The following is a 27,479-nucleotide window of genomic DNA, read 5'->3' on the forward strand; positions in this document are numbered from 1 at the left end:
TTTTTGACCCAGAACTTACAGGGGCAGAAGTTCTTTCAGAAGTTGAGTGTCTAGAAGTCTCTTTAGGGGACATGACATGAACTACTCCATCTGAGGTCATGGCTTTTCGCTCCCCTTCTGGGGACTCAACAGGATCTGATGCTCCACAAGGAGCTATAGGAATTGAAACACAGACAGACGCCCCTCCCGGGGCTACAGGACTTGACACTGAGACAGACGCCCCTTCTGGGGCTACAAGACTTGACAGTGAGACAGATGCCCCTCCTGGGGCTACAGGACTTGACATCGAGACAGATGCCCCACCTGGGGCTATAAGACTTGAGACTGAGAAAGATTCCTCTTCCAAGGCTTTGGAGTCAGATGCCCATTCAGGGGCTGCAGAGTCAGATGAACTTCCTAAGGCCACAGAAACAAAAGTTTCTTCTGGAACTGACCCATCAGCCATTATATCCAATACCTTTCTTGAGGGCAGCACCTCAGACTCCCCTCCTGGTGTCGTCACCTCAGACTCCCCTCTTGGGGTTGGTACATTGGACTCCCCTCCTGGGGTCGGCACCTCAGACTCCCCTCCTGGGGTCATCACCTCAGACTCCCCTCCTGGGGTTGGCACCTCAGACTCGCCTCCTGGAGTCGGCACCTCAGACTCCTCTCCTTGGGTCAGCATCTCAGACTCCCCTCCTGGGGTCGGCACCTCAGACTCCCCTCCTGGGGTCAGCACCTCAGACTCCACTCCTGGGGTTAGCACCTCAGACTCCCCTCTTGGGGTCGGCACCTCAGACTCCTCTCCTTGGGTCGGCATCTCAGACTCCCCTCCTGGGGTCGGCACCTCAGACTCCCCTCCTGGGGACAGCACCTCAGACTTACCTCCTGTGGTCGGAATATCGGACGCGACTCTTGGACTCTGAACACCAGACACAGCTCCTGCACTCTGAACATCATACACCCTTATTGAGACCGGAAAATCGGACTCCCTTGATGAGACCGGAACATCAGACTCTCTCCCTGGGATCGGATCATTGGACTCACTCCCTGGGAACGGATCATCAGACTCTCTCCCCGGGACTGGATCATTAGACTCTCTCCCTGGGACCGGATCATTGGACTCTCTCCTTGGGACTGGATCATCTGACTCCCCTGCTGGGGCCAAGACATCAAATACAACATCGGTTACCTCCCCTGAGGTTGGCAAATCCAATGCCACTCCAGGGAGTGCAGAGCAAGGGGTCTCTTCAGAGATTGTAGAGTTGGAAGTATTTCCTAGGGCTACAGGACAAGCGGTTACCTGGGAATGAGGGATCATGTGCCCTCAGTTGGTTCCCAAATCTAAGCTGGGAAGTCCGGGTCAAAGGCCCCCAGTTATAAACCTGACACTCCTTTTGGGAACCCTTGAAAACTTCCTTGGGATTCGTGGAGTCTAGAGTTGCCACTAGAGATGGCTTGTCAGCCTGTACTTTGAGATGTTGAGTGTCACTTCTTCCTGACCTGCGGAGGAAGGAATCCTTAATGAAGTGACTCTCGCTTCCACAGTACATACAAAGCAGATCATCCTTTCATAGCTGGTGCTTAGCCTCAGAAAGTTTGGAATGCTGGAAGCTCCGGAATCTCCTTTCTGAAGATGTAGGTAGGGTCACCCCTGACCTAACAGATTGAGAAGCAATTCTTGTGGTGTCCAAGGAATTCCCAGGTGATTCAGGAATAAGATAATTTTCTGAAAATGGCTCTAACAGCTGTTAACATAGAGACTGCGGAATCCTCAGTTGTTCTGGAATTTCTGTGTTGGAAAACTGAGGAGGCAGTGAACAGTCATTTTGAGATGTGTCATTTATTCTTTGCCCACATGAATAGCAAAGATTAGAAAAAATGTTGTATGTAGAAATCTGCTGCTGCAAAGCATCCACACGAACAGAAAGCCCTAGAAAAGTTTGTGATGTTAGATTTTGTATGTCCTCACACCACTTCAGTCTGCTGGACAGGAACGGAACTGGATTCTCATCCAGATTCTGGCTTGAGATGGAAGACTGAACTGGGTTTTGCAACGCAGGACTCATCTTGCAAAACTCCAGTCATACTGGAGTTACTCCAGTCATACTGGTCATACTGTTATGAATGTAACTGAGGTTCTTTGCAGGACTGTATGAATGCAACTGAGGTTCTTCACAGGAGTTGAGGATGTTGGTTGTCTTCAGGGCAGTGACCACTGTACACCCGGAGTTGACACTCATAGCACTCGTCAACAGGTCTTCTAGCCTATGAGACACTTTTCCTATAAGGCTTTATGCGTTTACCGGTACTAGGATGCCCACCAGGACTTACGCCACTGCCGGTAGTGTGAGCTTAACCCTCAAGTGACCTGAATCAATGCCGGTAGAATAGACAACAAAGACAAGAACAAGAATACAAAACGAGACAAGAGAACAGTGTATTAATAACAAAGAACAGTATATGGAAAGGTACTAACGAGATACCTGGGTATTGAGAGATACAGAAAGAGTGGTGCAGCATGAGGAAGTAATAGTGGTAATAGCATGAGGAAGTATTCTTGAGAGATGGCAAAAACCGACTAACAGACAGGTAATCTAATTAAAGAGACAGGCAAGAAACATAAATCAATGAAAGCAGAACAGACACAGCAACAACACAGAATGCTCCAGGCCAGGGGATGCTACTCCTGGCAACCACAATAACAAACACAAAGGAGCAATACTATTGTAGAAGATGATTAGACAAGGACAGACAGAGAAAGACTGAGAACAGGAATTGGTTTGAGGACAGACTAATAGAGCTGTGACTTTGCACACGGTTAAAGAGGCCTGAGAGAGAGACTGTAGTGGAATGGGACTGTGGAAATGGAGACAAATGTAGTGGTTATCTGTGAAACAGCTGTATGCAAGTAAAATGAGGGCAGGATGCGGGAGATCTGCCTGCTCTTCTGGGGGGGCGGGGGTCTACCCCAAAAAATTGGTAACCTTCCGCAGCTCCTGGGAGAGTAGGCAAGTGTAGGTAGTGTGTGTGTGTGTGTGTGTGTGTGTGTGTATGGATGTGGAGCAGTGTGTGTGTGGCTATGGGGCAGTATGTGTGTGCAAGGGCATAGCTACCATAGGTACAGGCAGTGCAGCTGCTATGAGGCCCAGAGCTGAGAGGGGCCCACCTTCCTTGTCAAAGTTACATGTGCTACAAACATTTTTTACCATTGGGTGGTACGCAGGGGTACTTTCAAACTTTTTCCTTGGGGCCTGCAATATATCTAGGTATGCCCCTGGACCTGCTCATTGTAGTGTGGTATAAAATGAACTGGAGGGCATTTTAATGTTATATAATATGAACCGGGGCACTGTAATGAGGCACAATATGAACGTGGAGCACTGTATGTCATAATGTGAATTGGGGGTACTATGCGGCATAATGTGTACTGTCAGCCCTGAAATCTGACATAGGCTGAACTTAAGCACTACTACGATTCATAAAAGAAACCAGGGCACTACTATGGGGCATAACATTAAATAAGGCTCTACTATGGTTCAGAAAATGAACTAGGGCACTATTATAGGCCATAAAATTAACAATTGCTGCAGATAAGTGTCTCTCTAGAAGCATTGGGATGGGGGCCCCTTCAAAATGTTGCTATGGGGCCCACAAAGTTCTGGCTACGCCTGTATATGTGTGTGTGTGTGTGTGTGTGTGTGGGGGGGGGGGGGGGGGGCTATGGGGCAGTGTGTGTGTGTGTGTGGCTAAGGGGCAGTGTGTGTGGTGGTAGTGAGGCCTGCAGTGGTGCATCATGAAGCCTGGTGCATGGATTTCCTGGGATTGCCAGTCTGGACTGCAATTAGCAGAGAGTGCTTCCAATGGGATGTCACTCCCCTGCTATAATGGCAGTTCTGTCTGGCTTCTAAAGGCTGTAGCCAATACAATCCCTAAATGCCTGGTTGTTCATTAGTGCACAGGTGCGGGAGCGACAGATCCCCCTAGGATTTATAGGTAGAAGCCAGTGCTGATTGTAGGATACCTTGGTGTCATCACACATCACTGTCATGCTTTGCAGATATCCACATGAAGGTGATTCCATTACACATAAGCTGACAAGTGTATATAGGCAGCCATAAGGAAGGCATTCTTGGACAGCACATACCTCAGTGGAGTGGGTATTACTCTTTACAATGTGCATAATGAAACAGGGTCATAGTAACAGGATAAGCAGTGCAGAGCAGATAGATCACCTGTGCCACTTGGCATCCTGACAGTGATGGCCCCTTACAGGTGTATTGCCTGTACCTTCCTGATAGAGGCCCTGCACCCATAAGTAAGCACCTATTTGCCTCTGCTAACAAGTTCCACAAGTGTCAATAGTACTTAGCAGATATGCTTAAAATCTACATGTTTTGAAATGCGATCAAGTATTCATGGTTCACAATAACATTAGTATAAAAAAAATGTTTTGCCCCCATAGCGTGGCATACGTATAAATCCACTGGAGATCACCAATCGGTTTACTTATTTTCATGGACATTGTATAATTTAAAAGATAATAAACTGCACTGCATCACTAAACACTCTATTCTTGCTGATTTACAGTTACCTGCAGCAGCGTTTTTTACTTATGAACTGCAGGACTGCAGCCCCCCCCCCCCCAAGTAAAATCCGCCACCCAGCTCAGTGTCAGTGAGACTGCACTGGCTTCTCTGTGACTGGCAGTGACTTATTGGAAGTAATACCTGACAGTCACAGACACTGTAGGCAGTCCCATTGGGAGGTGTTTCCTCCCTCTGGGACTGCCAGACCGGGTTTGGATTAGCAGACATGTGGCTTCCTCTAGGAAGCCACTATCTACCTCATCAACCCTAGCCGGCTTCTATGGACTGCAACCTATGGCGTGGTCGTCAGTTTAGGGGCGTGCCCAGCTCTCCCTGAGCAGCTGGGCAGACCCTAGGTCACCCTCCCCCCAGCACTGTTAGATGCTGTGCCCATGCGCATGTTATCTATTCAGTGATCACTGGTTGCTTTGCATAGCAGTGCAGCGTTGGTCACAGGCTCTCCCAACCTGCCCCCCCCCCCCCTTCTCGTGGGACACTGTGGCCTGGAACAGCGGGACAGTATTCGAATAGCGGGACTGTCCTGCTGGAATCAGGACAGTTGGGAGGTTTGCTACTACAGGCATTCCTAACCACGGTTCGCAAGGCACACTAAGGGCTGCATCACACGCTCCGGTTTTTCCCGCATGGCAAAAAGCCGGACAAACTTTGTTCGGCTTTTTGCCATCCGGGAGGGTCTTTCACACACAACGGCTTTGAGCCGTGTGTAATGCTGTGCGCATGTGCAGCATTAGACACGGCTTGAAAAAAAAACGTTGTGTGTGAAAGCTCCCCTTCACACACACGGTCCACTGCCTTCAAAGATGGCACGGCCCCGGCCTGGCAGCCGGACCTTCCAGTGGATATTTCCGGCTGCAACCCGGCAGCAGGGCTGGGGCTGTGCGCATGGCCAGATTAACAATGGGGCGGATGGAACTGCAGCTCCAAGCCCCCGATTGAGAATAGGCCCACAGACCTCCCTGCAGTGCAGGTAGTAGCCAGTGCTGACAGGAAAAAAAAACTTTCCTATCAGCACATACATCAGCTCACTCACCTTCGGCTGCTCATTCACCCCCACCCCAAACTGGTTAGCCTGTGTCTTGACCTCTTCGTGTTGCAAGGGGGCGGAGCTTCGGACGGGCACGGGGGCGGAGCCTTGGAAATAGCTCCGAGACAGCAGCCTCCTGTCAAGACCCTTCCCCTCTTTCATGAGGTATTGTTATTGTATAAGCTGTAGCAGGAATGGTATGCTGCAGCAAAAGCATTTATGTTTTGATGGACGAGGGGGCGAGGCTTCGGACGGGCATGGGGGCGGAGCCTCGAAAATAGCTCTGAGGCCCAGCCCTCATGCCCATCCAAAGCCCCCGCCCCCTTGTTCATCAAAACATAAATGCTTTTGCTGCAGTATACCATTCCTGCTGCAGCTTCCCAACAATAACATGCCTCATGAAGGAGGGGAAGGGTCTTGACAGGAGGCTGCTATCTTTTAGGAGAGCTGGGTCCCTGGATGTCAGAGCTGATGGGGCATGCAAAACCATGTGAGTAGCAGCCCACACCAGGCCCTGAGGTCTCCTATGTAAGTGGTGTCTATGTCAGTAAGTTTTGAGGTGTGCGTGTGTAAGTAAGTAAGTAGTGTCAGTGTCAGTAGGTTTTGCGTTGTGTGTGTGTCAGTAAGTAGTGTCAGTACGTTTTGTATTGTGCCTGTGTCAGTAAGTTTTGCATTGTGTGTGTGTCAGTAAGTAGTGTTTGTCAGTAAGTGGTGTCTGTGTAAGTTTTGTGTTGTGCCATGTGTGTCAGTATGTTTTGCGTTGTGTGTGTCAGTCAGTCCTGCAAGTGTGGCGGTGCGCTCCGATATGGCGTACCATTAAGAATGTGTCCGCCAGTATGCCATACCCCCGCCACACTGTAAAACACCACCACCAAGCTCCTAGGTCTTGCTCGGAGTCGCCGCCAGCACCTTCTTCCTTTTCCAGGAAAAGGACTGCTGGGAGCATGTCATCACCCTCCCGCACCTGGCAGACTGGCAGAGAAAAAGGGGCAGTGGCAGCCGGGCCAGCCGTGTGTGGGTGGCATTCAGTATACCAGTTGTTGGGATCCCGGTGCACAGTATACTGGCGCCGTAATCCCGACAACCGGCATACCGACACCTTTTCTCCCTTATGGGGATCCATGATCCCCTGGAGGGAGGATAGCGTTGCGCTTACGCGCGCCACCGTGCTCATTTGCGCTCGCCCTGCTGTCGGGAAGCCGGCGGTTGGGATCCCCGCGCTGGTATAATGGCTGCCGGGGACCCGGCCGCCGGCAACTCATACTATGCCCCGGTGAGTAACTCTAATGGTCGGGACCCCCCCCACACAAGTACAATGAGGCGGCACTCCCGAGTTTTACTGGTGCAGTAAGATTTATTGATCCAGAATCTTACTTAATAAATCTTACTGCACCAACAAAACTCGGGAGTGACGCCTCATTGTCCACAGCTTGAAAAACTGAAGAAGGGTGTCGGTGTCAGTAATACCCCTTTCACACCACAAAAATAACCTGGTATAGACTGGGTATATTGCCGGGTCGACATGTTTCGATGTGTGTTGTGAAAGGGGTCATGGGCGAATTCCGGGTTGCCTGACCCGGTAATTCAACCCGGGAATAAAGAAGGGTTAGTCCCGGGTTAAATACCAGGTCAGGTGGGGTCTGAACGGGTCACCCAGGTTGAGACAACCCGGGACCCGTTCACTGCATAGGGAGTGGCGGCGCGGAGATGATCTCATCTCCCAGCGCCGCCTCCGCACCCGCCCCTGATGCCGACTCCATCTCCGCCCACGATTGGCAACCCGAACTGGCAAATTGCCGGGTCGGGTTGGCGGTGTGTAGGGTCAAATGCCGGGTCCCACCCAGGAATGGACCCATTTCCAATTCCCAGGTGGGACCCGGCATTGTGATGTGAGAGCAGTATAAGTATTGTGTTGTGTGTGTGTGTGTGTCAGTAAATAATGTCTGTGTCAGTAAGTGGTATCTGTGTTGTGTGTGTGTGTCAGTCAGTAATATCTATCAGTAAGTGGTGTCTGTGTCGGTAAGTTTTGTGTTGTGTGTGTGTGTCAGTAAGTAGTGTCTGTCAGTAAGTGGTGACTGTCACTCACATGGCACAGGCCACACCCTATTTAGACCACACCCACACCACACTGATCACACCACCACATCACTAGTGACACCACGGCAGCGCTTCACACCTCCTGCCGAGGCACACAATAGGCCCTTCCTTAATTTCAGCTCAAGGCCTATATGGACCTTAATCTGGCACTGGCCGTGCGGTGTGAAAGGACCCTACCACTCACACAGTTAATTAAACTACCGGCACGGGAAAAAGCCATCCGGCTTTTTCCCGGCCGGCAAAAGCCGGCATGTGTGTTTCAGCCCTAACAGTCCAGGTTTTAGTGATATCTGTACTTGAGCACAGGTGACTTAATTAGTACCTCAGTTATTTTGATTTAACCATCTGTGCTGAATCCTGGATATCACAAAAACCTGCGCTGTTAATCTAGGTACACATTTTACAATTATTGGGCCGATTTGACAATAATTGGAAGAACGACCAAAGTTATTGTATAGTGTGTACGAACGATCGTGTCGGCATTTCGACAATAATCCCGGAAAATCTTGCACACACACATGAATAATAGATTTTCTGGTCTATATCGTCCCAAACCAAAAATATCTGCCTCAATCTCCAGATATTAAGCAGTGTGTGTGCATTCTCAATAATCTGCCCATATTTCCAAATGTTTTCCTGCCACTATGTCATCCACCTTGTGGGTGGGTATATGCAAATGCAGTGTGAAGTGGTAGAAAATTGGTAACGGAAAAAAAAAAATCTTCAAATGTGTAGATCAGATATTGGTGCCTACAAAATCCCAAAAAATTGTCCGATGGTCAGGCAGACCAAAAAAAATCTGACAGTGTGTACCTAGCTAGGGTATGCCTTGAGGACCGTGGTTGGGAATGCCTTACCTTCTAAGAACTGTGTAATTGCTTACTGTTTTACAGGATTTTTAAGACCTGTTTTGTTTATTTTGTTAGTCCGAATTTTTTTAAATTGTTTTCTTTGTCAATGTTGCCACATATGTTGTTGTTGTTATTATTATTATTATTAATAATTTCTCATACGTCCTAGAGGATGCTGGGGACTCCAAAAGGGCCATGGGGTATAGACGGGATCCACAGGAGACATGGGCACTTTAAGACTTTAAATTTGAGTGAACTGGCTCCTCCCTCTATGCCCCTCCTCCAGACCTCAGTTAGATTCTGTGCCCAGAGAGACTGGACACTCACGGGGGCGCTCTCCTGAGTTTCTCTGTAAAAAAGACTTTTGTTAGGTTTTTTATGTTCAGGGAGCACTGCTGGCAACAGGCTCCCTGCATCGTGGGACCGAGGGGAGAGAAGCAGGCCTACTTCTGTGAGTTCAAAGGCTCTGCTTCTTAGGCTACTGGACACCATTAGCTCCAGAGGGTCAGATCACTTGGTGCGCCTAGCTGCTCGTTCCCGGAGCCGCGCCGTCACCCCCCTCACAGAGCCAGAAGATAGAAGCCGGGTGAGTATTATCAAGAAAAGAAGACTTCAGTGACGACAGAAGACTTCAGTACTAAGGTACCGCGCATCGGTCGCGCTGCACGCCATGCTCCCACACACACATACGGCGGCACTAGCAGGGTGCAGGGCGCAGGGGGAGCGCCCTGGGCAGAATGATTACTGAAGTCAGCACTGGCAAGAAATATATTTTAGAAGTGCCTAGGCACTAAATATAGCCCCCGCCAGTATAATTTTTTAAAATCTGAGCGGGACTGAAGCGCGCCGGTGAGGGGGCGTGGCTTAGCCCTCACAGCTTACCAGCGCCATTTTCTCTTCACAGGAGATGCAGAGATGCTGGCCCTGACCTCCACACTTCTGTACAAGTAACAGGGTGCAAAACGGGGTGGGGGGGGGGGGGGGGGGCACAGTAATTTGGTGCTATTATCATTTGATATAAAAGTGCTAACAGGTCTGGGGCAGTGTGTATAAAGTCTCAGTACCGGGATAGGCGCTGGGGTGTGAGCTGGTAAACTCCCTCTGTGTTTCTCTAATAGGCTTTCCTGTGGGTCTGTCCCCTATAGCCAGTGTGATTGTGCGTGTCGGTACGTGTGTGTCGACATGTCTGAGGCTGAGTGCTCCTCCCCGGAGGAAGTTGCAGTGGGGGCAGATTAGGCACTGGGAGTGACCCTGTCGGCACCGCCGACAGCTGATTGGGTGGATATGTTGAGTACGTTGAATGCAAATGTGGCTTTATTGACTAAAAGGCTGGATAAATCTGATTCTCAGACCCAAACATGGTGAAAATCCATGGAGGACGCCTTGTCTCAGGTCCAGACCCCCTCAGGGTCACAAAAGCGTTCATTTGCCCAGATAGCAGATACTGATACCGACACGGACTCTGACTCCAGTGTCGACTATAGTGATGCCAGTTTGAATCCTAAACTGGTTAAGAGTATTCAGTACATGATTGTGGCAATTAAAGAAGTATTACATATCACAGAAGTCCTTACTATTCCTGTTACAAGGGTCTGTTTGTATAAGGGTAAAAAACCTGAGGTGACCTTTCCCCCTCTCATGAGCTGAACACTCTTTTTGAAAAAGCTTGGGAATCTCCTGACAAAAAGTTACAGATTCCTAAATTTCTAATGGCATATCCATTCCCCTCTGAGAACCGGGAAAAGTGGGAGTCAACCCCCAATGTGGACAAAGCTTTGTCACGGCTGTCCAAAAAGGTGGCGCTTCCGTCTCCTGACACGGCTGCCCTAAAGGACCCTGTGGATCGTAAGCAGGAAACTACCTTAAAATCCATTTATGTCACTACGGGTACGCTGCTCGACCTGCCGTTGTGTCGGCATGGGTGAGTAGCGCTATTGAAAAGTGGGCAGATAACTTGGCATCTGACATAGATACCCTGGATAGGGATAGCATTCTTTTGACTCTCAGTTATATCAGGGACGCTGCAGCCTACCTAAAGGATGCGGCGAGGGATATTGGCCTGTTGGGATCAAGGGCCAATGCCATGGCAGTCTCGGCCAGGAGAGCACTGTGGATTCATCAATGGAATGCTGATGCCGACTCTAAGAAAGCTATGGAGGCTCTCCCGTATAAGGGTGGTGTCTTATTTGGTGACGGCCTCGCTGATCTGGTATCTACGTCTAGCGCGGGTAAGTCATCATTTCTTCCTTATGTCCCTGCACAACAGAAAAAGACGCCTGACTATCAGATGCAGTCCTTTCGGCCCAATAAATACAAAAATGGAAGAGGGTCGTCCTTCCTTGCCTCTAAAGGTAGAGGCAGGTTCCCAGGAGCAGAAGTCCTCCCCGGCTAATGCCAAGTCCACCGCATGACGCTGGGGCTCCTCTACAGGAGTCCGCACCGGTGGGGGCACGTCTCAGACTCTTCAGTCAGGTCTGGTTTCACTCGGGCCTGGATCCTTGGGTGTTAGAAATAGTGTCCCAAGGGTACAAACTGGAGTTTCAAGACGTACCCCCCCACCAATTTTTCAAATCAGCCATGCCAGTTTCTCTGCCAGAAAGGGAAGTAGTGTGCGCTGCGATACAAAAGCTGTGTCAACAGCGAGTCATTGTCATGGTACCCGCGTCACAACTGGTAGAAGGGTTTTATTCAAGCCTGTTCGTCGTCCGAAAGCTGGATGGCTCGGTCAGACCGATCCTGAACCTAAAATCCCTCAATTTATATCTGAAAAGTTTCAAATTCAAGATGGAATCTTTTCGAGCAGTGATCTCCAGTCTGGAAGGGGGGGATTTTATGGCGTCAGTCGACATCAAAGATGCCTACTTACATGTCCGAATATATCCTCCACATCAAGCTTTCCTGAGGTTTGCTGTTCAGGATTGTCATTACCAATTTCAGACGTTGCCGTTTGGTCTTTCCACGGCTCCGAGGATTTTCACCAAAGTAATGGCGGAAATGATGGTGCTCCTACGCAAGCAGGGTGTCACAATTATCCCGTACTTGGACGATCTCCTGATAAAGGCGAGATCAAAGGAGCAGTTACTAAGAAACGTTGCGCTTTCCCTGACAGTTCTGCAACAACATGGTTGGATCCTAAATTTGCCAAAGTCACAGTTGGTTCCGACAACACGGCTGTCTTTCTTGGGCAAGATCCTGGACACGGAACTGCAGAGAGTGTTTCTCCCAGGGAAAAAAGCTCTGGAAATCCAGAACATGGTCAAGGAGATTCTGAAACCGGCAAGCGTGTTGATTCATCAATGCACTCGGGTGCTGGGGAAGATGGTGGCAGCCTACGAAGCCATTCCGTTTGGGAGGTTCCATGCCAGGGTGTTTCAGTGGGACCTGTTGGACAAGTGGTCCGGGTTTCACCTGCACATGCATATCTCTCCTGTGGTGGCTCCACAGTTCTCACCTCCTAGAGGGACGCAGGTTCGGGGTCCAGGATTGGGTCCTGGTGACCATGGATGCAAGTCTCCGAGGCTGGGGGGCAGTCACACAGGGGGAACATTTCCAGGGAAAATGGTCAAGCCAGGAAGCTTGTCTGCACATAAACATTCTGGAAGTAAGAGCCATCTACAACGGCCTTCTACAAGCGGAACATCTTCTTCGCGGTCTGCCCGTCCTAATTCAGTCGGACAACATAACAGCAGTGGCGTACATAAACCGTCAGGGTGGAACAAAGAGCAGAGCGGCAATGGCAGAGGCCACAAAAGTTCTCAGCTGGGCGGAAAAACATGTAAACGCTCTGTCAGCGGTCTTCATTCTGGGCGTGGACAACTGGGAAGCAGACATCCTCAGCAGACACGATCTCCATCCAGGAGAGTGGGGCTTTCATCAAGAGGTCTTTGCAGAAGTGACAAGTCATTGGAGAATTCCTCAAATAGACATGATGGCATCTCGCCTCAACAAGAAGCTTCAGAGATATTGTTCCAGGTCTAAGGACCCTCAAGCCAGTGCGGTGGACGCCCTGGTAACACCGTGGGTGTTTCAGTTGGTATATGTGTTCCCTCCACTTCCACTCATTCCAAAGGTGATAAGGATCATAAGAAGAACAAGGGTTCAGGCGATACCCATTGTTCCAGATTGGCCACGGCGGGCCTGGTATCCTGCTCTTCAGGAATTACTCATAGAAGATCCCTGGCCTCTTCCTCTAAGAGAGGATCTGTTACTGCAAGGGCCGTGCGTGTTCCAGGACTTACTGCGGTTGCGTTTGACGGCGTTTCGAGCTAATACTAGCTCGAAAGGGTGTTCCCAGTGAAGTCATCCCCACTCTGCTTAAAGCTAGAAAGGAGGTTACCACGAAGCATTATCACCGTATTTGGAGAAAGTATGTGTCTTGGTGTGAATCCAAGAAGAATTTCAGCTGGGTCGGTTTCTCCATTTTTTGCAAGCTGGTGTGGAGACGGGCCTAAAGTTAGGATCTATTAAAGTGTAGATTTCGGCCTTATCAATTTTTTTTCAAAAAGAATTGATCGCCCTTCCAGAGGTTCAGACTTTCGTGAAAGGAGTGCTGCACATCCAACCTCTGTTTGTGTCCCCAGTGGCACAATTGGACCTTAACGTGGTGTTGCAGTTTCTTATGTTACACTGGTTTGAACCTATACGAAAGGTTTAGTTAAAATTTCTCACTTGGAAAGTGGTCATGCTTTTGGCCTTGGCGTCCGCAAGGTGGGTGTCGGAATTAGCGGCTTTGTCTCACAAGAGCCCCTATTTGATCTTCCATGTGGTTAGAGCGGAATTGAGAACTCGTCAACAATTTCTGCCAAAGGTGGTTTCTTCATTTCATATGAACCAACCTATTGTGGTGCCTGTGGCTACTGAAGCCTTGGCTGATTCAAAGTCTCTCGATGTGGTCAGAGCTTTGAAAATTTATGTCGCCAGAACAGCTCAGATTAGGAAATCAGAGGCTCTGTTTATCCTGTATGCTCCCAACAAAATTGGGGCTCCTGCTTCTAAGCAGACTATTGCACGCTGGATCTGTAATACGATTCGGCATGCTCATTCTACGGCTGGATTGCCGTTACCGAAGTCGGTGAAGGCCCATTCTACCAGGAAGGTGGGCTCATCTTGGGCGGCTGCCCGAGGAGTCTTGGCGGTTCAACTTTGCCGAGCAGCTACTTGGTCGGGTTCAAACACTTTTGCTATATTTTACAAATTTGATACCCTGGCTGATGAGGACCTCATGTTTGCTCAGTCGGTGCTGCAGAGTCGTCCGCACTCTCCCGCCCGGTCTGGAGCTTTGGTATAAACTAGAGATGAGCGGGTTCGGTTTCTCTGAATCCGAACCCGCCCGAACTTCATGTTTTTTTTCACGGGTCCGAGCGACTCGGATCTTCCCGCCTTGCTCGGTTAACCCGAGCGCGCCCGAACGTCATCATGACGCTGTCGGATTCTCGCGAGGCTCGGATTCTATCGCGAGACTCGGATTCTATATAAGGAGCCGCGCGTCGCCGCCATTTTCACACGTGCATTGAGATTGATAGGGAGAGGACGTGGCTGGCGTCCTCTCCATTTAGATTATAAGAGAGAGAGATTTACTGGAGCTTAGGACTAGGAGGAGTACTGTAGAAGTGTAGAGAGTGCAGAGAGTTTACTAGTGAGTGACCACCAGACAGTGCAGTTTATTTAATATATCCGTTCTCTGCCTGAAAAAAGCGATACACACAGTGACTCAGTCACATACCATATCTGTGTGCACTGCTCAGGCTCAGCCCAGTGTGCTGCATCATCTATATATATTATATATCTGTCTGACTGCTCAGCTCACACAGCTTATAATTGTGGGGGAGACTGGGGAGCACTGCAGTGCCAGTTATAGGTTATAGCAGGAGCCAGGAGTACATAATATTATATAGTGAGTGACCACCAGACAGTGCAGTTTATTTAATATATCCGTTCTCTGCCTGAAAAAAGCGATACACACAGTGACTCAGTCACATACCATATCTGTGTGCACTGCTCAGGCTCAGCCCAGTGTGCTGCATCATCTATATATATTATATATCTGTCTGACTGCTCAGCTCACACAGCTTATAATTGTGGGGGAGACTGGGGAGCACTGCAGTGCCAGTTATAGGTTATAGCAGGAGCCAGGAGTACATAATATTATATAGTGAGTGACCACCAGACAGTGCAGTTTATTTAATATATCCGTTCTCTGCCTGAAAAAAGCGATACACACAGTGACTCAGTCACATACCATATCTGTGTGCACTGCTCAGGCTCAGCCCAGTGTACTGCATCATCTATATATATTATATATCTGTCTGACTGCTCAGCTCACACAGCTTATAATTGTGGGGGAGACTGGGGAGCACTGCAGTGCCAGTTATAGGTTATAGCAGGAGCCAGGAGTACATAATATTATATTAAAATTAAACAGTGCACACTTTTGCTGCAGGAGTGCCACTGCCAGTGTGACTGACCAGTGACCTGACCACACTGACCACCAGTATAGTTAGTAGTATACTTATATTGTGATTGCCTGAAAAAGTTAAACACTCGTCGTGTGACTTCACTTGTGTGTTGTTGTTTTTTTTATTCTATAAAAATAAAACTCATTCTGCTGACAGACAGTGTCCAGCAGGTCCGTCATTATATAATATATAATATATACCTGTCCGGCTGCAGTAGTGATATATATATATTTTTTATATCATTTATCATCCAGTCGCAGCAGACACAGTACGGTAGTTCACGGCTGTGGCTACCTCTGTGTCTGCACTCGGCAGGCAGTCCGTCCATAATTGTATACCACCTAACCGTGGTTTTTTTTTCTTCTTTATACATACATACTACTACGACATCTCTTTATCAACCAGTCTATATTAGCAGCAGACACAGTACAGTACGGTAGTTCACGGCTGTGGCTACCTCTGTGTCTGCACTCGGCAGGCAGTCCGTCCATAATTGTATACCACCTAACCGTGGTTTTTTTTTCTTTCTTCTTTATACATACATAGTTACATAGACATCTCTTTATCAACCAGTCTATATTAGCAGCAGACACAGTACAGTACGGTAGTTCACGGCTGTGGCTACCTCTGTGTCTGCACTCGGCAGGCAGTCCGTCCATAATTGTATACCACCTAACCGTGGTTTTTTTTTCTTTCTTCTTTATACATACATAGTTACATAGACATCTCTTTATCAACCAGTCTATATTAGCAGCAGACACAGTACAGTACGGTAGTTCACGGCTGTGGCTACCTCTGTGTCTGCACTCGGCAGGCAGTCCGTCCATAATTGTATACCACCTAACCGTGGTTTTTTTTTCTTTCTTCTTTATACATACATAGTTACATAGACATCTCTTTATCAACCAGTCTATATTAGCAGCAGACACAGTACAGTACGGTAGTTCACGGCTGTGGCTACCTCTGTGTCTGCACTCGGCAGGCAGTCCGTCCATAATTGTATACCACCTAACCGTGGTTTTTTTTTCTTTCTTCTTTATACATACATAGTTACATAGACATCTCTTTATCAACCAGTCTATATTAGCAGCAGACACAGTACAGTACGGTAGTTCAAGGCTGTGGCTACCTCTGTGTCTGCACTCGGCAGGCAGTCCGTCCATAATTGTATACCACCTAACCGTGGTTTTTTTTTCTTTCTTCTTTATACATACATACTACTACGACATCTCTTTATCAACCAGTCTATATTATTAGCAGCAGACACAGTACAGTACGGTAGTTCACGGCTGTGGCTACCTCTGTGTCTGCACTCGGCAGGCAGTCCGTCCATAATTGTATACCACCTAACCGTGGTTTTTTTTTCTTTCTTCTTTATACATACATAGTTACATAGACATCTCTTTATCAACCAGTCTATATTAGCAGCAGACACAGTACAGTACGGTAGTTCACGGCTGTGGCTACCTCTGTGTCTGCACTCGGCAGGCAGTCCATAATTGTATACTAGTATCCATCTCCATTGTTTACCTGAGGTGCCTTTTAGTTGTGCCTATTAAAATATGGAGAACAAAAATGTTGAGGTTCCAAAATTAGGGAAAGATCAAGATCCACTTCCACCTCGTGCTGAAGCTGCTGCCACTAGTCATGGCCGAGACGATGAAATGCCAGCAACGTCGTCTGCCAAGGCCGATGCCCAATGTCATAGTACAGAGCATGTCAAATCCAAAACACCAAATATCAGTAAAAAAAGGACTCCAAAACCTAAAATAAAATTGTCGGAGGAGAAGCGTAAACTTGCCAATATGCCATTTACCACACGGAGTGGCAAGGAACGGCTGAGGCCCTGGCCTATGTTCATGGCTAGTGGTTCAGCTTCACATGAGGATGGAAGCACTCAGCCTCTCGCTAGAAAACTGAAAAGACTCAAGCTGGCAAAAGCACCGCAAAGAACTGTGCGTTCTTCGAAATCCCAAATCCACAAGGAGAGTCCAATTGTGTCGGTTGCGATGCCTGACGTTCCCAACACTGGACGTGAAGAGCATGCGCCTTCCACCATTTGCACGCCCCCTGCAAGTGCTGGAAGGAGCACCCGCAGTCCAGTTCCTGATAGTCAGATTGAAGATGAAGATGTTGAAGTACACCAGGATGAGGAGGATATGGGTGTTGCTGGTGCTGGGGAGGAAATTGACCAGGAGGATTCTGATGGTGAGGTGGTTTGTTTAAGTCAGGCACCCGGGGAGACACCTGTTGTCCGTGGGAGGAATATGGCCGTTGACATGCCTGGTGAAAATACCAAAAAAATCAGCTCTTCAGTGTGGAGGTATTTCAACAGAAAAGCGGACAACAGGTGTCAAGCCGTGTGTTGCCTTTGTCAAGCTGTAATAAGTAGGGGTAAGGACGTTAACCACCTCGGAACATCCTCCCTTATACGTCACCTGCAGCGCATTCATAATAAGTCAGTGACAAGTTCAAAAACTTTGGGCGACAGCGGAAGCAGTCCACTGACCAGTAAATCCCTTCCTCTTGTAACCAAGCTCACGCAAACCACCCCACCAACTCCCTCAGTGTCAATTTCCTCCTTCCCCAGGAATGCCAATAGTCCTGCAGGCCATGTCACTGGCAATTCTGACGAGTCCTCTCCTGCCTGGGATTCCTCCAATGCATCCTTGCGTGTAACGCCTACTGCTGCTGGCGCTGCTGTTGTTGCTGCTGGGAGTCGATGGTCATCCCAGAGGGGAAGTCGTAAGCCCACTTGTACTACTTCCAGTAAGCAATTGACTGTCCAACAGTCCTTTGCGAGGAAGATGAAATATCACAGCAGTCATCCTGCTGCAAAGCGGATAACTGAGGCCTTGACAACTATGTTGGTGTTAGACGTGCGTCCGGTATCCGCCGTTAGTTCACAGGGAACTAGACAATTTATTGAGGCAGTGTGCCCCCGTTACCAAATACCATCTAGGTTCCACTTCTGTAGGCAGGCGATACCGAGAATGTACACGGACGTCAGAAAAAGACTCACCAGTGTCCTAAAAAATGCAGTTGTACCCAATGTCCACTTAACCACGGACATGTGGACAAGTGGAGCAGGGCAGGGTCAGGACTATATGACTGTGACAGCCCACTGGGTAGATGTATGGACTCCCGCCGCAAGAACAGCAGCGGCGGCACCAGTAGCAGCATCTCGCAAATGCCAACTCTTTCCTAGGCAGGCTACGCTTTGTATCACCGCTTTCCAGAATACGCACACAGCTGAAAACCTCTTACGGCAACTGAGGAAGATCATCGCGGAATGGCTTACCCCAATTGGACTCTCCTGTGGATTTGTGGCATCGGACAACGCCAGCAATATTGTGTGTGCATTAAATATGGGCAAATTCCAGCACGTCCCATGTTTTGCACATACCTTGAATTTGGTGGTGCAGAATTTTTTAAAAAACGACAGGGGCGTGCAAGAGATGCTGTCGGTGGCCAGAAGAATTGCGGGACACTTTCGGCGTACAGGCACCACGTACAGAAGACTGGAGCACCACCAAAAACTACTGAACCTGCCCTGCCATCATCTGAAGCAAGAAGTGGTAACGAGGTGGAATTCAACCCTCTATATGCTTCAGAGGTTGGAGGAGCAGCAAAAGGCCATTCAAGCCTATACAATTGAGCACGATATAGTAGGTGGAATGCACCTGTCTCAAGCGCAGTGGAGAATGATTTCAACGTTGTGCAAGGTTCTGATGCCCTTTGAACTTGCCACACGTGAAGTCAGTTCAGACACTGCCAGCCTGAGTCAGGTCATTCCCCTCATCAGGCTTTTGCAGAAGAAGCTGGAGACATTGAAGGAGGAGCTAACACGGAGCGATTCCGCTAGGCATGTGGGACTTGTGGATGGAGCCCTTAATTCGCTTAACAAGGATTCACGGGTGGTCAATCTGTTGAAATCAGAGCACTACATTTTGGCCACCGTGCTCGATCCTAGATTTAAAGCCTACCTTGGATCTCTCTTTCCGGCAGACACAAGTCTGCTGGGGTTGAAAGACCTGCTGGTGACAAAATTGTCAAGTCAAGCGGAACGCGACCTGTCAACATCTCCTCCTTCACATTCTCCCGCAACTGGGGGTGCGAGGAAAAGGCTCAGAATTCCGAGCCCACCCGCTGGCGGTGATGCAGGGCAGTCTGGAGCGACTGCTGATGCTGACATCTGGTCCGGACTGAAGGACCTGACAACGATTACGGACATGTCGTCTACTGTCACTGCATATGATTCTCTCAACATTGATAGAATGGTGGAGGATTATATGAGTGACCGCATCCAAGTAGGCACGTCACACAGTCCGTACTTATACTGGCAGGAAAAAGAGGCAATTTGGAGGCCCTTGCACAAACTGGCTTTATTCTACCTAAGTTGCTCTCCCACAAGTGTGTACTCCGAAAGAGTGTTTAGTGCCGCCGCTCACCTTGTCAGCAATCGGCGTACGAGGTTACATCCAGAAAATGTGGAGAAGATGATGTTCATTAAAATGAATTATAATCAATTCCTCCGCGGAGACATTGACCAGCAGCAATTGCCTCCACAAAGTACACAGGGAGCTGAGATGGTGGATTCCAGTGGGGACGAATTGATAATCTGTGAGGAGGGGGATGTACACGGTGATATATCGGAGGGTGATGATGAGGTGGACATCTTGCCTCTGTAGAGCCAGTTTGTGCAAGGAGAGATTAATTGCTTCTTTTTTGGGGGGGGTCCAAACCAACCCGTCATATCAGTCACAGTCGTGTGGCAGACCCTGTCACTGAAATGATGGGTTGGTTAAAGTGTGCATGTCCTGTTTTGTTTATACAACATAAGGGTGGGTGGGAGGGCCCAAGGACAATTCCATCTTGCACCTCTTTTTTCTTTTCTTTTTCTTTGCATCATGTGCTGATTGGGGAGGGTTTTTTGGAAGGGACATCCTGCGTGACACTGCAGTGCCACTCCTAAATGGGCCCGGTGTTTGTGTCGGCCACTAGGGTCGCTAATCTTACTCACACAGTCAGCTACCTCATTGCGCCTCTTTTTTTCTTTGCGTCATGTGCTGTTTGGGGAGGGTTTTTTGGAAGGGACATCCTGCGTGACACTGCAGTGCCACTCCTAGATGGGCCCGGTGTTTGTGTCGGCCACTAGGGTCGCTAATCTTACTCACACAGCTACCTCATTGCGCCTCTTTTTTTCTTTGCGTCATGTGCTGTTTGGGGAGGGTTTTTTGGAAGGGCCATCCTGCGTGACACTGCAGTGCTGCCACTCCTAGATGGGCCCGGTGTTTGTGTCGGCCACTAGGGTCGCTAATCTTACTCACACAGCTACCTCATTGCGCCTCTTTTTTTCTTTGCGTCATGTGCTGTTTGGGGAGGGTTTTTTGGAAGGGACATCCTGCGTGACACTGCAGTGCCACTCCTAGATGGGCCCGGTGTTTGTGTCGGCCACTAGGGTCGCTTATCTTACTCACACAGCGACCTCGGTGCAAATTTTAGGACTAAAAATAATATTGTGAGGTGTGAGGTATTCAGAATAGACTGAAAATGAGTGGAAATTATGGTTATTGAGGTTAATAATACTATGGGATCAAAATGACCCCCAAATTCTATGATTTAAGCTGTTTTTTAGGGTTTTTTGAAAAAAACACCCGAATCCAAAACACACCCGAATCCGACAAAAAAAATTCGGTGAGGTTTTGCCAAAACGCGTTCGAACCCAAAACACGGCCGCGGAACCGAACACAAAACCAAAACACAAAACCCGAAAAATTTCAGGCGCTCATCTCTAATATAAACTCCATGGTCCTTTTGGAGTCCCCAGCATCCTCTAGGACGTTTGAGAAAATAGGATTTTAATACCTACCGGTAAATCCTTTTCTCCTAGTCCGTAGAGGATGCTGGGCGCCCATCCCTGTGTGGACTATATCTGCAGTACTTGTTGATAGTTATTGCTTTTGTTACACAGAGGTTGTGTTTCGGTTATGTTCAGCCTGTTGCTGTTTTGGTTCATGCTGTTAACTGGTATTTTCTTAAATGCCATGTTGTACGGTGTGTTGTGGTGTGAGCTGGTATGTATCTCACCCTTAGTTTAACAAAAATCCTTTTCCTCTAAATGTCCGTCTCCCTGGGCACAGTTCCTATAACTGAGGTCTGGAGGAGGGGCATAGAGGGAGGAGCCAGTTCACACCCGTTTAAAGTCTTAAAGTGCCCATGTCTCCTGCGGATCCCGTCTATACCCCATGGTCCTTTTGGAGTCCCCAGCATCCTCTACGGACAAGGAGAAAAGGATTTACCGGTAGGTATTAAAATCCTATTATTATCATTACCTCCATTTATTATTTTACCATGTTTTCATAAACTAAAAGCTTTAGAACAATTCAAGTCAGATACATTTTGGTACATTAGCATAATTTTATGGAGGCACCTCCCTAAAAAATGTAAGAAATATTCTCTACTATATGTCAAATACTAAGAAATATAAAACTTTTTTCTTTTAGTAGCAATACTTCAGCTGTGCATAAATGCACATTGTTAGCCCAGGATGATAATCCGGAATCCCATAACAGAACATGTTTGTACTGTAGTACCTGTGCTGCCTGACTTTCCCTTCCTCTTACATGCACAAGAAACTGAAGTTGATAAAACATTGAATATTATGTCATCATGACCTGCTTTTTTCAGGTGACAGTAATGGCTGTGTAGAATGTGTCAGTCTTAGTTGAAAGTGAAATTTATAGTACAGTAAAAGAAAAATACACTCTAGGTGGTATAGTCAATTATCTCATGAAGTGGATAAAAAAATATACAGAATCTCTGTAACATTCCATTCATGGTGAACTTGAGTGAAACTGGAACAGAAATATGATATGGGAACTTTAGCCAGCTTTTTATTATACACTTTAGATAGCAGCAACATATTCCACATAGCTGCTCTTACAAAGCAACAGTAATATCTACAAACAAAGTGACACATGTTCCTAGCCTATTGTACAACAGACACCGGCAAACTATGCGGTCAATCCAATTTGCCGCGATTTACTAACAAGTGCGGCACGACTGGATTTGTGAATTTTTGTTTTCAGCCCCGTAGGGCTGCGTACATAAATCCACAAATCTGGGGCAAGATAGCACCCTGAGGGGGCAAGTTCTGATGCTGTTGCTGGCATTTACATACCATGGCAGTGACAACGTGCCCCTCTCACATGTGGGGTCGGGTTAATTGTATGGAGCCCTATGTCTACAAGATTTACTTTGCAAATACAGGTGACTTAATTTAAATGGGGTATGGGTCGCTGGGTCGACACAATTTAGGACAACAGTCATTAGGTCGACCACTATTGGTCGACATGCATTAGGTCGACAGGGTCACAAGGTCGACATGGTCATTAGGTTGACATGTACTAGTTCGACAGGTCAAAAGGTCGTCATGAGTTTTTTTTAACCTTATTTGGTGTCGTTTTCTTCGGAAAGTGACGGGGAACCCCAATTAGTGCACCGTGTCTCCTCGCATGGCGAGCGAACTTCAGGTAAGATGCCTTGCTCTGCTACGGCTGTACTCGGCACATGTTACCGTTCCCAATTGTAGTCGACATGGATCGTAAAGTATGAAAAAGTCCAAAAATGTTTAAAAAAGTGAAAAACTCATGTCGCCCCTTTGAACTGTCGACCTAGTACATGTCGACCTAATGACCATGTCGACTTAGTGACCCTGTTGACTTAATCCATGTTGACCAATAGTGGTCGACCTAATGACTGTCGACCTAAGTGGTGTCGACCTAATGACTGTATCCCTTTAAATGAATGGCGGAGTAATTTTCCCCGTTTTTATAGAGGGAAAGCCTGAAAATGTGACATGATGGTGATTCTCACATAGGGGGTAATTCCAAGTTGATCGCAGCAGGATTTTTGATAGCAATTGGACAAAACCATGTGCACTGCAGGGGAGGCAGATATAACATGTGCAGAGAGAGTTAGATTTAGGTGGGTTATTTTATTTCTGTGCAGGGTAAATACTGGTTGCTTTATTTTTACACTGCAAATTAGATTGCAGATTGAACACACCCCACCCAAATCTATCTCTCTCTGCACATGTTATATCTGCCCCTCCTGCAGTGCACATGGTTTTGCCCAATTGCTATCAAAAATCCTGCTGCGATCAACTTGGAATTACCCCCATAGAGCAAAGCTATTCAGCTGGAAGCTTTACTGGCAAAACATTTCCCAAAAACTTTCTTTCTTGAAGCGTATTGCCATTCCACCCCTCATTATAAGTCAACAAGTTCAATCACACAGTGTAATTTTCGTCTTTGTTGAATTATTGCCCATTTCCGATGAATGACTACTAATACTATTTTATTATTATTATTATTATTATTATTATTATTAATTTCTTCAATAAGCAATCATTGGGGGTATCCAATTAGCCACAGTTCCAAAATATTTTATTGCATTTACAATAACTTAGTATCCAATTAGCCGCGATAAGTCATTGGCGATAAATCTCCATAGGCATTTATCGCAATTTTTTCCCCACCATCTCTGTACTGTGGATAAGCAGTGCAAAATCCCTATTTTAAGTTAAATATTTGGGGATTTGGTTCAGATGACCTGGAGCACTCCCCCCCCCCCCCCCCCTCCCCCTCCCAATGACTAATCAGGCACTTTGAACTTTTTAATTGTTTTTAATTGCCCAAGAATGACATGTCATTTTTGGGATCAAAAAATTTGAAAATGATGAAAACTGGAGTACAAGGTATGGGACAGGTATATTGGGGTGCTTTCTGATTGGGACATGGGTTTTAGCCATGCACGTGGGAGCTGTCAGCCTGTTTCCACTTTTTATTAAAAGCCCCCTAAAATTACTCAAATATTTACTTATACCCATTTTTCTGTACACCAAATTTAATGAGAGCGCTTATTTTGCTGAAAAAATTTGCTTTTTATAATTGTTTCACATTTAAAAAAATGCATATAACAGCCATTTGACCCAATTTAATTACACCAAATAGTTTCATTATGGCCATTAATAGACTTCTATAATGTTTTTGTATATTAGTTTGGCTTTTTTGGGGGTACAGGCAAATTTCCCCATTTTCTCCTATACTTATCTCTGGATTTGCTGGCTAGAATTATTGCGCATATCCCGTTATAGCCATTTTGGAATAGGATAGGTGCAATAAATGGGAGACCTCAGTCTGCGATAAGCTGATTTTCTGGGAGATGGGTGCGATAACTTTAGCCACAATAGCGGATCACATTATCATGGCTAATAAGATACCCCCGATAGTATATCTGTGTGATTGTAAACATTCTACCTTTACAATCACAGTGTTACTTAAGAGTTTGGAGCTGCTGAGTACTCCATAGCTCTATATTCTCTGCGGAAGAACCAAAGTATATTTTCTGGGCAAACAGTGCCACCTGCTGATAAAATAGTAAACAACATGTAAACATATTGTACACTGTAACCAGTTATGTTCATTTATTTAAAAAACTACTTACAAATAATAAACACAGACATACTTTTATCTATTGCGTTATTAATTTTTGAAATGTAATACATAAGATGTATACAACCCAAGAGGCTTAAATATATATATATATATATATATATATATATATATATACATACACACAAATGCATCTACTCAGTACTCCTAGATCCATAAATTAAATGAAGCTCTGTATAGTAATTTCATAGAAGCAGCACTCAAAGGACTTATCTTTACAAAAAGCAGATCATCATCCTGTTTCTTAGCAACGTTTCGGTTTTATTTCAACCTTCTTCAGGTATATATATATATATATATATATATATATATATATGAAACACAACAGTATCTTTATCTTGCGCCAAGTTCAAAGCAGCACAATGGGAGAGGTCCCTGTTGGAGGACCTCAATAGCATACAGAATAAAAAACAGTTTCCCAAGTGCACTAAATAAGACTGTATCTACAATGATTCTTCCAGTGTTGTTTCCATAAGTCAGAATTGAATACTGGAGAAGATTTGTATCTGGGAACCTGTAACGGACACCCCTCACCAAGATGGTCACCCAAACAAGAGGCCCAAGGCCAATTTGTAAAAACTTGTTTTAATAACACATGTTAAAACAAATACAGTTTTCACATAAAATTCCTCATATAGTGTTCACAAAGATGTGTTTAAAATGATGACAATAAAGGATAACCAGTATGTTCGTTGTGTGGTCTTTAACGCTAGATACTCCCTCACCTTTTTCACAAACTATGCTGGAAACTCCTGACTGACAAACCCGGGTTTGTCAGTCAGGAGTTTCCAGCATAGTTTGTGAAGATACTCCCTCTTAAGCTTGCACCTTGAAAAAAGTGATGGAGTATCTAGAGTTAAAGACCACACTCTGTTTATAGCGCTAGGGACCCCAAATATACAGAGACGCCTTGATGCGGCTTTGGGGCTTATTCACACATTTGCGCAAATATGTGTAACGAAGATCTCTGAATTCTATTATTATGTGGAATTTATATCTGGTTACGGTTATCATTCAGTGTGCTGGGGGAAACAAATGCCTTTTTTTCTTGCTTAGAAATACCCCTCCCTTTCGAGCACCTGAATGATATCACTAAGCTAATTGAGCATCTACCAATATATATGTTTGTTGTGAGAGGTAGAGAGGTTCCTGCATTAGGAGGAGGTGCAGGCCCTGACATGCCACATGGAGCATTATGGGGTTGCTCCAAGGTAGGTAGCTCTTAGCTTAGACATATTGTAGTAAGGAGCCATTATCATGTGGATCCTTGCTGGTTAATCTTAGACCCAGATTGGGGTATTGGAGGTGTGAGGTGTGGTGCCTCTGGACTGGCTGAGCTGGATGGCCTTAGTGTGGCATACCTTTACATTCTATTCAGGGCCGGTGCAAGGTATCTTGGCACCCTAGGCAAAACTTCAGCCTAACCCACCCCCACCCCCCCACCCCCACCCCAAAAAAAAAAAAAAAAAACACTTGCTCTCCTTGGTGTCTGAATGCCTGTGTCTCTCACTTTTACTTACTCCTCGCATTTTGCCTGCTACCCATTCGGCTCCTTCTTCCCTCTCAACCCCTGCCCCCCCCTCATTCCCCGCACCTCTCATTGCTTGTTTCACTCCCTGCCTGCATCCTTGCCCCACTGCCTACCTAATTCCTTCTCTCAGCCCCACACCTCTCACTAGCTTTCTTTTCTTTAACCCCTAGCCCCTCTCCCCAATGCAATTTCTCATCCAATGCAGCTCCTTTCCCAACATAGACATCTCAAATCAGGAGCAGCACGGCAGATATGGTGGCAATTTAAACTTAGCACAGTCACTCACACAGGAGTCACCCACTGTCGCACACATTCACACACAGCAGTCACCCAATGTCACCCACACACAGCAGTCATTCACTGGCACCCATATACAGCATTCACCCAATGTAACCCACAATGTCACCCACACACAAACAATGCACCCAGTAGTGCTCACCTAGTGCCACCTTGCACTGCGCAGCTGGCTGGGAGGAGCCCGGGAGGCAGCTGTCATCCGCAGCCGCTATGTGTCTAGACAGATAACTGGAAAAGTGTGGTACAGTAGCTGCAGCTGGTGTGACAGCTGTTCAGCGGCTCAATGTCAGGATCAGCCACACAGCAGCAACAGCCGGGGGCGGGAGGGCGCATGGTCATTGAGGATGTACCGGGTCCTAATGTTGCTGTGTTTTTAGTGCAAAGGGGAGGTCTTGACCCTCCTCAGCCTGGCCCTGGCAGCACAAGATGCAGGAGGTGGGGAGGCAGCGGGTAACATTTGGGAGCACAATCGTGGGAGGGGGGGGGGGGGCTGGTAATGATGCAGAGAGGAGGAAGTAACATTCAGGAGCATAATTGCGCGGGGGGGGGGGGGGGGATCGTGGTGAGCGAAAAAGCTTGTGGGTCCCAGTGACCCATTACTTAAAAAAAATGGGGTCCTATTCCACTGTTTCTGGATCCCATCTCTATATGCCGCACCTACACCTTCTCTATATACCGCACCTACACCATCTCTATATACCACACCTACACCATCTCTATATACCGCACCTACACCATCACTATATACCGCACCTATACCATCACTATATACCGCACCTACACCTTCTCTATATACCGCACCTACACCATCTCTATATACCATACCTTCACCATCTTTATATACCGCACCTACACCATCACTATATACCGCACCTACACCTTCTCTATATTCCGCACCTACACCTTCTCTATATGCCGCACCTACACCTTCTCTATATGCCGCACCTACACCATCCCTATATGCCGCACCTACACCGTCCCTATATACCGCACCTACACCATCTCTATATACCGCTCCTACACCATCCCTATATACCGCACCTACACCATCTCTATATACCGAACCTACACGATCTCTATATACCGCACCTACACCTTCTCTATATGCCGCACCTAC

The sequence above is a fragment of the Pseudophryne corroboree genome, chromosome 1, assembly GCF_028390025.1.
Source record: "Pseudophryne corroboree isolate aPseCor3 chromosome 1, aPseCor3.hap2, whole genome shotgun sequence".
NCBI lineage: Eukaryota > Metazoa > Chordata > Amphibia > Anura > Myobatrachidae > Pseudophryne > Pseudophryne corroboree.